Source organism: Peromyscus californicus, unplaced genomic scaffold (assembly GCF_007827085.1).
Source record: "Peromyscus californicus insignis strain IS unplaced genomic scaffold, ASM782708v3 Scaffold_22__1_contigs__length_63687245, whole genome shotgun sequence".
NCBI lineage: Eukaryota > Metazoa > Chordata > Mammalia > Rodentia > Cricetidae > Peromyscus > Peromyscus californicus.
The window spans coordinates 55,882,667-55,891,685 of NW_026294525.1; the positions used below are offsets into that span (position 1 = coordinate 55,882,667).

At 47.9% G+C, this 9,019-nt stretch overlaps 1 long non-coding RNA gene across 1 annotated transcript; it reads right to left on the reverse strand.

Annotated features, from left to right (window-relative positions):
* Positions 1–501: 501 nt before the first annotated feature.
* Positions 502–7,329, reverse strand: LOC128118166 (uncharacterized). Its single transcript, XR_008221033.1, has 4 exons — positions 6,671–7,329; positions 5,326–5,574; positions 4,254–4,504; positions 502–1,166 (listed from the first exon to the last, which is right to left on the reverse strand). It is a non-coding gene; the product is annotated as an uncharacterized LOC128118166 (long non-coding RNA).
* Between the last annotated feature and the right edge of the window lie 1,690 nt (positions 7,330–9,019).

A 9,019-nucleotide genomic window follows, 5' to 3' on the forward strand; every position in this document is an offset into this window, starting at 1 on the left:
TGGTCAGCTAGAGGCTAGCTCCGCCCTCTGACTCCAAGCCAGCTTTATTGTCAGAATACGATCAACATATCCCACAACAGGCCTCTGCCCTGCTGCCTCACTCAATTCACCGTGTATCCTCAGTCCACTTGAGTCTATCCCCCCGGGCTTGACATGGCCCCTCAGTCCTACCAAACAGCTCTAAACTTTGCGCTGCCTCTCATTCCAGAGCCTTCATGCCATGGACCCGGAATACATTTCTATGCTAACCCATGTGACACCTGATGCTGTCAGTTGGCCGACACCCTGTGTAACTCCGAAGCACAGCCCCTCTGGTCACCTCTCATTTTCTACTCTCTTCCCTGAAGCCAGCCTTAGCCAGCCTTCCAGGAGCCCGGGAGCCACCCCTGAAGGATCTGGCTCCATCTCTGGTATCTCCTTTCTCTTGATCTTTACCAACATTGTGCTCAGTGTAGTCTCCTCCCCCTCCTCCTCTCCCTCCCCCCCCCCCTCCTCCTCCTCTTCTTCCTCCGTGCCTCTGTGTGAGGCCCTGGATGCAATGCTCTAACTGCAGGTGAGGAGCCTCTGAGGAGAAAGCAGCAGGTCCAGGAAGGCCAAGTTCATCTCGGCCTCAGTCCAACCTCCATGGGCTTCTGAGTGACGCCCACAGTGAACCAGGTGGCCAACTTTCCTCCAACTTGCTAGAAATCTGCAGCCTACCAAGGCTGTGGCCTATGACCTAAGACGCGGGGACCATGAAAACCATTTAAAAGTCCGGTGGATGTAGTGACACATGCCTGCAGGCTCAGCCCTCAGAAGGCTGAGGTGAGAGAATTCCAATATGCAAGTTAGCCTGGGCCATACAGTGAGACTGTCCAAAAGAAAACAATTGATAACTCCACATGATTAAACATGTACCGACATTACCAACAATCCGGTGGCTTAAAACAACACTTTTTGTTAGTTCTCCATCCTATGAAGTCCAAAATCTGAAACAGTATGGCTTGGCCCTCTCCTCTCTTCCATAAAACTGGCCAGAGTATTTGTCCGGAGGCGTTGGGGAGGAAACCCTGTTTTAGTTCTTGTTGGTAGGCTCCAGGTCCCTGCCTTCCCAGGTTGGAGGTCCCCAGTACTATCAGGCCAGTCCCATCAGAACTCTTTCTTATAGTTAGGGTTGGTCAGCTGTCCTGTAAAACACAAAGCATCACACCTGCAGGTCAGTCTACAGGGCAGATATGGGTTCATCTTTGAATTCTGCCCGCCGTATCAATTTATAGATCAACTGCAGGCATTGTGGGAGAGTAGTAAACAAACCAGTCCACTTAGGGATTCTTGTACAATTGGGAGGGGCCTAGAACTCCTGAAGGAGATTTGCCAGTAAGGGGAGGTAGGCAAATGAGGAAGAAGATTTGGGGAATGGGTGGAGAAGCTGGGCAATCTAAAGGAACCAAAGATGGGTGTGGGCAGCAGACTCACTCGTGAGGAAGGTACCTGTAACCCTTGGCTGTGCTGTGCTTCTGACCCACAGTGTGTTGGAGAAATGTGGCAAGGCCAATACCTAAGGGCAGAGGGATCCACCTGTATGTGGACATGCTGGGGTGAATGTAAAGACTGCTGGGAGGAAAACACAAGGCTGCACAGCCCTCAGGAAGGTCGAGACAGCTGTGCAGGGAGACTGAGGCAGGCTAAGGTTTTGGCTGTTGAGCAGATGGGGTTAAGACCCACAGGAACAGCAGCTTACAAAGAGTTGCCATGGATAAAGCAGGGTCTATTTACCCCTAGAGCACAGGGTCCAGCACAAAGCTCAATGTTGACCCAGGGGACATCAAGTTTGCATTTTGAGCCTAGAATACTTAGAACTGGCCATATGACTGCCAGCACCTGAGAGAATAGAATACATAAGCTACTCTCCTTTACTATTAATAATTATTTTTATTTGTTTTTCAGTACTTTTATCAAACCTAGTGTTTAGTTCTGAGTACTTCAGATTAAAACAAAAGAAAACAACAAAACAAGCAAATACACGGTGACTCTATGCCACCCTCTCCTGGTTTACACATCAGAGACCCCAGCAGCCCTGGACTGCTCTGTCTAGTCAGCGCACAGAAAGCCCACTTTAGGCGCAGTAACCCGCCTTTCTCCCTCTGCACTGTGGCTTCTGCTCAGTGGGTGAGGGCTGGTGCTGGGGAGCGAAGCCCAACTGAGCACAGCCTGTTAAGCCCGATCCTGGATGTCAGGTTTGTCCAAAGACTTCTTCCCAAGATGGGTTCTGAGCCTGAGGAGATTCATCCAACACTGGGTGGGATTCAAAGAGCAATTCCAGCTCAGAGGACTCCCCAAGCTATAGGGTCTCTGGCTTGATTACTTCCTAGAGAAATTTTGTGAGGTTTTCCAGGTAAAGACTCTGTCATAGTCACATTTAAATCACCATTTGTTTTCAGACTTTGTTGATTCTTTTGTGAGGCAAAGTCCAAATGTCCACCGTAAAAACAAAACAAACCCCCCCCACACAACTGTTAAACAACAGTAAAGCATGAAACTTCATCCCACAGTTCCACACACCTCTGCTGGGTGGCCACCATGGCATTAATATGCTCCCTACACTGGGCCAGGATAGAGTCTCAAAACTATCAAGACTGACTCACATGGCTTAGAAGTTCTGAGTGCTTGACAAAGTGCGTAGAAAGAACCAGGCTGCCTTTCAAGGACCTGGAGGAGCTGGCAATGGTTTGAATCTAGTAAAAAAACCCAAAGGGAAGGATTTGCTGACAGCTTCCACTTCCAGCAAACACTGGGATAAACCCTTTCGAGGTGTGATGGAGCCGGGATTGCCTGACTATGAACCAGGCCTCAGAGAGCAGTCCAAACAGATCTGCAGACTTTGCTTTAACGTCACGGAATACACTGTCAGGGTTCTTTCCATCCTGAGAAGGCAGGCCTTTCTGTGCCATAGCACATCTTATGGTCTGAGGTGCTCCATGTCTGACAAGTGAGCAGCCCTGGGGCACTATATCTTCTCTGTGTGGACTTTCAGAGAGCCCAGCCAGGTGTTGAGACAGTGGGTAGAGCCTGCCACAAGGACTTCTCTGTAGGATCCTACCCTTCCCAGCTTTCAGAATGACGATACAGCACATATGGCTGTGTTGGGAAAAATAATTGGCCAAGGACAGGTGCTGTGGAACAGTCCTCTTGTACACTGCAAAGATCTGTCATTCGAAATTGGTTTAATAAAATGCTGATTGGCCAGTAGCTGGGCAGGAAGTATAGGTGGGGTGACCAAACTAAAGATGATGGGAAAGAGAAGGGCAGAGTCAGGTGAGATGCCAGCCAGCCACCGAACAAGCAGTGTAAAAAATGAAGTAGCAAGTCATGAGCCACATGGCAAAACATAAATAGAAATATGGGTTAATTTAAGTGTAAGAGTTAGCTAGTAACAAGCCTGAGCTATTGGTTGAGAATTTATAATAAATATAAGCCTCTGTATGGCTTTTTGGGAAGAAGCTGCTGGGTATTTGGGAACAGGCAGTTAACAAACCTTTAAACCTATGATCACTCTGCAGGCCTTGGTTCTTCCCTTGATCTAGAGCTCAGAGTCTCCTTCAACGTCCCCAGGAATCTCCTAGCTCATTTTAGAGATGGCTACCTTTTGGTTCTGCACTCAGCCTACAAGTTCCTTCAACATCTTCCTAGAACTGAGCAGTGTCCTGCTATACCTTCAGCCCTAGGTGGCTTTGACAGTCAGCTGTCCATCACAGTAACGTATGCTGGAAGTAACTGACTTATGATGAGAAAGGTTTATTTTGGTTCACAGTTTTCAAGTTTTAGTCTATAACCCATTGACCCTGCTGTTTTCGTGGCAAGAAAGCATACCATATTAGGGAACACATGACAGCCTTTCACTCACAGCAGGGAATGCAGAGACAGCAGAACCTCCCAGCATCCCTTTCCAAGACGTGCTCCCAATGATCTGAAGACCTCCCACATGGCCCCACTTCTCAGATGCCTACCTCAGACACTACCACCCGATACCACAACCTGGGGACCAATCCTTCAGCATCCCGGGCCTAAACTGTCACAGTGGCCTGTCCACAGTAATTCTCAGCACCCTGTCTTTCTCCTGAACACACTACCTTTAACACTAGCACTCCATTGTACCCCTGCTCCGTGAATATGCAATCAGCCTCCAAAACAAAGGCGCAGTGCAGCTTGAGGCTCTGTCTTGCTGACTTCTTGAGTACTGGTTTAGAGAGGAGAAAATTTCCACTAATTCTTACCACCGAGGAGCCGCGTGGCTTTGGCAAGTCACTGTACTGCTTGGCTGTGTCCCTTCATCTGTGTTCCGAGGCAACAGAGTCCATATTCTATGGGGCCCATGGCTCCAACATCCCATCAGTTCTGATCTTGCCATGCTGCACCCCAGGAGAGCCTCAGGTATGTAGCCAGTGGATGTCTGTTTGGTAACTGTGCTGCAGACTAGGGGCATGCTGTCCAGGAGAGGCAGCCTCTGTTCTCAAGGCTTTGTAGTCTATTAGAAAAAAAGATGCCAAACTTCACAAATGAAACACATACAGCGCTTATTAGGCAATGTGAGCACTGCGTAACAAGTGAAGGCGAGCAGAGGGCCCCTCGTCTGTTTCCTGGCTCTCGGGGAGCACTGCTCTTTACTGCCTGAGGTCTAGTGTTGTGAAAACAAGTATCTGGTGTGTTCGGTCGGCTTTTCTTGGGGAGACTGATGCAGGAAGGAAGACAAATTTGGTCTATTACCCCACACTGGTCAGAAGAAGAAGTCCCACCAAACACTTTTGGTCATACAATCTCATTTAAAAAATTGAGCCAGCATTGGCATCACATGGCTACTTACTTAGAAGCTGTATGCATGTATAACTGTGGCTGTGTACAGTAAATAGTAGTCATATTTATTGCTATTCCTACTATACTACTACTACTAAAGCTCAATTTCTTATTTTTTCAGATTAAAATATAGATATAAATGGAGGTTAAAATATTTTTTCTTGCATTTCAGTGTGTATTCATAGGTCCAGGACAAAGCCCTTAAAAAAATTCAGCTCTGAAAAACTTTCAAAACCAGTTAAAAGGAACCTAAGATAAATACTTGGTCCAGGCAACATTACACATTTCGTTCTGACATAAGACAGCTTGAAGTAGTATACTGGTGTACTTTGATAAATACCAATAAAAGCTATGGTTTTATGGAGATAGTTCTTTAAGAGCTGTGTTAAAAAAAAAAAAAAAAACCTGCATGCCTACACAGCAAGATTCCCACTATCTTTTCCTTTTTCTCCAGGTCTTATTTACATGTACACAGAGTCCATAAGCATCACTTACTTTCTCAGCACCAGGACTGGGACAACTGCAAGAGATCTGTAGATCTGCAGCCTGCTGGTTTGTGGCTGCTCTCTCAGGTGTCATGGGAGGGGACACTCACGGCAGGTGTCTTTGTTTCCTTAGGCTGCTGTCACAGAATACCAGACCGGGTACTTGATAACAAATGATATGTCTCAGCTCATGGGTCTCAGGCCTGGCAAGTTCGAGACTGAGTGGGTAGCAGCTGCTGAGGCCTTTGTGTCCAACGTCCTATAGCAGAACAAAGAGAGTCAAGGTGGCTGAACACTCCCTTTTCTGAGACTCCACTCTGCTCTCACAGCCCAGTCACCTTTAATCAGCCCCCCCCCCCCCCCAGCACTGGTCCATAGAAAATGAAGCTTCCCAACACGGTGGAACCATGGCAGGTGGGCTTTAATTACTTGACCTGAACAAAAAGGAGGAGGATGCTGGATTAGGAGCAGTTCCTTTCTGGGACTTGGAAAGATGCCAGGAGACCCGGCTCACTTTTTTCCCTCAGCCAACCTCTTGATCCTGGCTCTGATGGCTCCTGCAAGCAGGCCAGGACAGAAGATGCCTGCAGAGGCCTATAGGCAGCCAGGGCAATAATCACTTTCACTGTGTTGGTTGGGTGCTGCCTAGCAGGCACGCCAGGCTGCTGCCAAAGGTCAAGGGAGCAAACCAGCAGGAAATGAAGTGCTTGGCAGAAACCCACCCTCTAAGACAGGGAGAGGCTTTATTTCCATCCTTGGCCACGGTCGCAAAAGGACACTGCCACTCGAGTCACCAAATCTGGTTTGCATGTAAGATACACAAAACATTCCTTACATTGTGAAACCGGGTTTAAGAAGGTCTGTTCTCAGCAGCCTTGGCACGCCTCCCCTCCCCCACTCTAACATCCAGGTTGCTGTAGCTGCTGTGGGTGACAGCTGACCTTTGAAAGGGAGGTAGCATGCGTCGCAGACATCCCAGACCTAACTTCAGCTTGGACTGTTTAGCAAACCTTTATATAAGAACAGATTGCACAAGCCTGCATGCGTGGGGTTGAGGGGGAAACGGGAAGAGTGCTCCTTGCACATGCGTGGGCTTGAGGAGGAGGAAACGGGAAGCGTGTTCCTTGCGTGTGACCAGGACCCTGTTATTCATTTGACTTGGATTTCAGCTGAGTTTTGTAGATTATAAAGACAGGTCCGTATGTCAGCACAGGCAGAGGTTGCTCTCAGTTGTCCAAGCAGCCCCATATCTCCCTGCAGTCCATGTCATTCAGATCCTCAGCCCCAATTCCAGAGGAAGCTGACCTGAGGGATGTCTGGGGTCATGCCCACTTCACACTGCCCAACTGTCCTACCAGGCACTGGGGGTGACTTCTGTGGCCTCCATCTTCTGCTCTAGCCTCGCCCCCTCCCTGCAGTGGGCAGGAAGCAGGACTCAGAAGCTGGGCCTTAGCAGCTGGTAGTGGTGGAGCATCCGTTCCGCCCCAGTAGCTCAGGGAAGGAATGCTGGTCACATGGAATCCAGAGATGGCTGTGTAATGTGGGAGACGACGAGTTCCATGTTCCCACACTGTAAGTCATGATGACACAGTTAAAAAGGACTGGTGGGCGGGGGAAAGTGAAAGAAAAAGAGCGAGAGGGAACAGAAACCGACCTGATGCACACAGAGGACCAAGCAAGAGTAAGAGGGAAGGCATGAAGCCGGGCGGGGGAGGGCGGCCTGGAAGTGAATCAGGGAAAGGGGAGAGCAGGCGAGAGAGACTAGGTAGGAGGAAGAAAACAGACCAAAAGGAACACAATGAAGTAGATGTAGAGGCATCTTCTGCTGGAGAAAATGCCCTACTCCAGCAGAAGGTGGAGGCCAGGTTCATTCCTCAACACATCACCTTCAGACTCTGGCTCCAGGGTCGGAAGTCCCTCACCTTAAAGTCTGTCCCTGCTTACTGAAGGCCTAACTAAATTCAGAGAGGTAACAGAGGGAAAGAGTAGAGAGCCACATGCTTGGAAGAGCTCTCTCAGGAGTCCCCTAACAACAGACTGTCTTTGGTCTCAAGAAATTTGCAATTTTGGGGGGATAAAGGTCCATACAGAGAGAGCACTGAACAGCCATGCTGTTATTTGGACTCCTCAGACGGTGAACACAGTAAGAAAATATCGACGGAAGATGAAATAAGAGGAAAAAATTAAATGGAAAATGGCTTTCTTGACAATATTAAGGAATTATCTTAAATGAGGGGATTGAGGTAAAAAATTTAGTCTAATAGAAACATTGACAACTGGACAAGAAGGTCCAGGACGAAGGCCTGACAACAGCAAAGTCAAAATGGAGACCCAGTGTCCTGGTGAGCGGGCTCAACGTATTAATATGATAGGATATATGAGTTATGCTTATCATTAAAAAGCAACGAACACTGGTTAAAAGACAGTTCTGGAAGAGACCAGCTGTTACCATGGAAGCAAGGCTTACCCTCCTCTGTCACTTGAGATCAAAAGTCAAGGTCATAGGAATGTGATGTTGATGGAGGGTAGGCAGGTATTGAGAGAGGCTGGCTGTGTGTGTGGGGGTGAGATGAAGATATTCAACTTGCAATTGACAAAAACATGAAGTGAGGACAATTACAACTAATATTTATTGGTTAGTTTTGTTTTTCAAGACAGGGTCTCGCTCATCCCAGGCTGGCCTCATCCTATGTAGCCAAGGATGACCCTGAACTTCTGATCCTTCCATTTCCCAAAATGGGATTAGGTATGGGTCACAACACCTTGTGTTATGTGGTGCTGGGTAAGGAACCTAGGGCTTTATGAATGCCAGGCAAGCACAACTAACTGAGTTACATCCCTAGCCCAGGACAACTGACATTTTGGGAGGGCACACTCTGTGCCAGGTGCTTTCTCAAGCATGCTGTGCGCATGTTCATATAAGCTGTTCTATCGCCCTATTAGGATTTCCTATTAGGTGCATTTTATACACAAGGGAACCTGAGCACAGATAGAGCGATTAGATTACATGGAGATAGATTAGGGTTCTACGTTCTGTAATTCTTAAATCTGAAGACATGGAAGAATCGATGTTTATGGAGGGGTGTGTGTGTGTGTGTGTGTGTGTTTAAAGAGGTGTCTGGGTGTGTTTAAGGAGGATCTTATGTAGCGAAGGCTGGCCTCAAACTCAGGATGACCTTGAACTTCTGATCCTCCCGAGTGCTAAGATGACAGACTTGTGTCACCATGCCTGGTTTATGCAGTGCTGGGACTAACCCTGGGCCTAGTACGTGCAGGGTAAGCACTTTGCTAATTTAGCTACAGTCTTAGCCCATTTCTGTTTCTTTCTTTGTAAACATTCACTTTTAAACCTGATCATAGAAACACTGCCAGCGGGAGGAGACTATGATTTATGGTGAGAACTTTCGCATTGTTATTAAGATGAGGCTTTCCCTAGGGAATTAAACACCTTCTCTTGTCGTAGTTCAGCACTCTGAGGCCATCAAACGAAGAGTCCTCCTGGGTGCTCCAAAAGGACAATATCCATCTCTCTCTGATACTCCCAAACTGTGAAGGGCTTGGGGGATGGCAAGACTCTTTTCCTCTTTTTTTTTTTTTTTAAAAAAAAGGTGCCCCCAGTCCTGGAAAGAGCAGCCAGTTCTCAAGGGAGCCTCTCCGACAAGAACTGAGGCTGAGAGGAGCAAGCCATGGCAGAGACGGCTGAG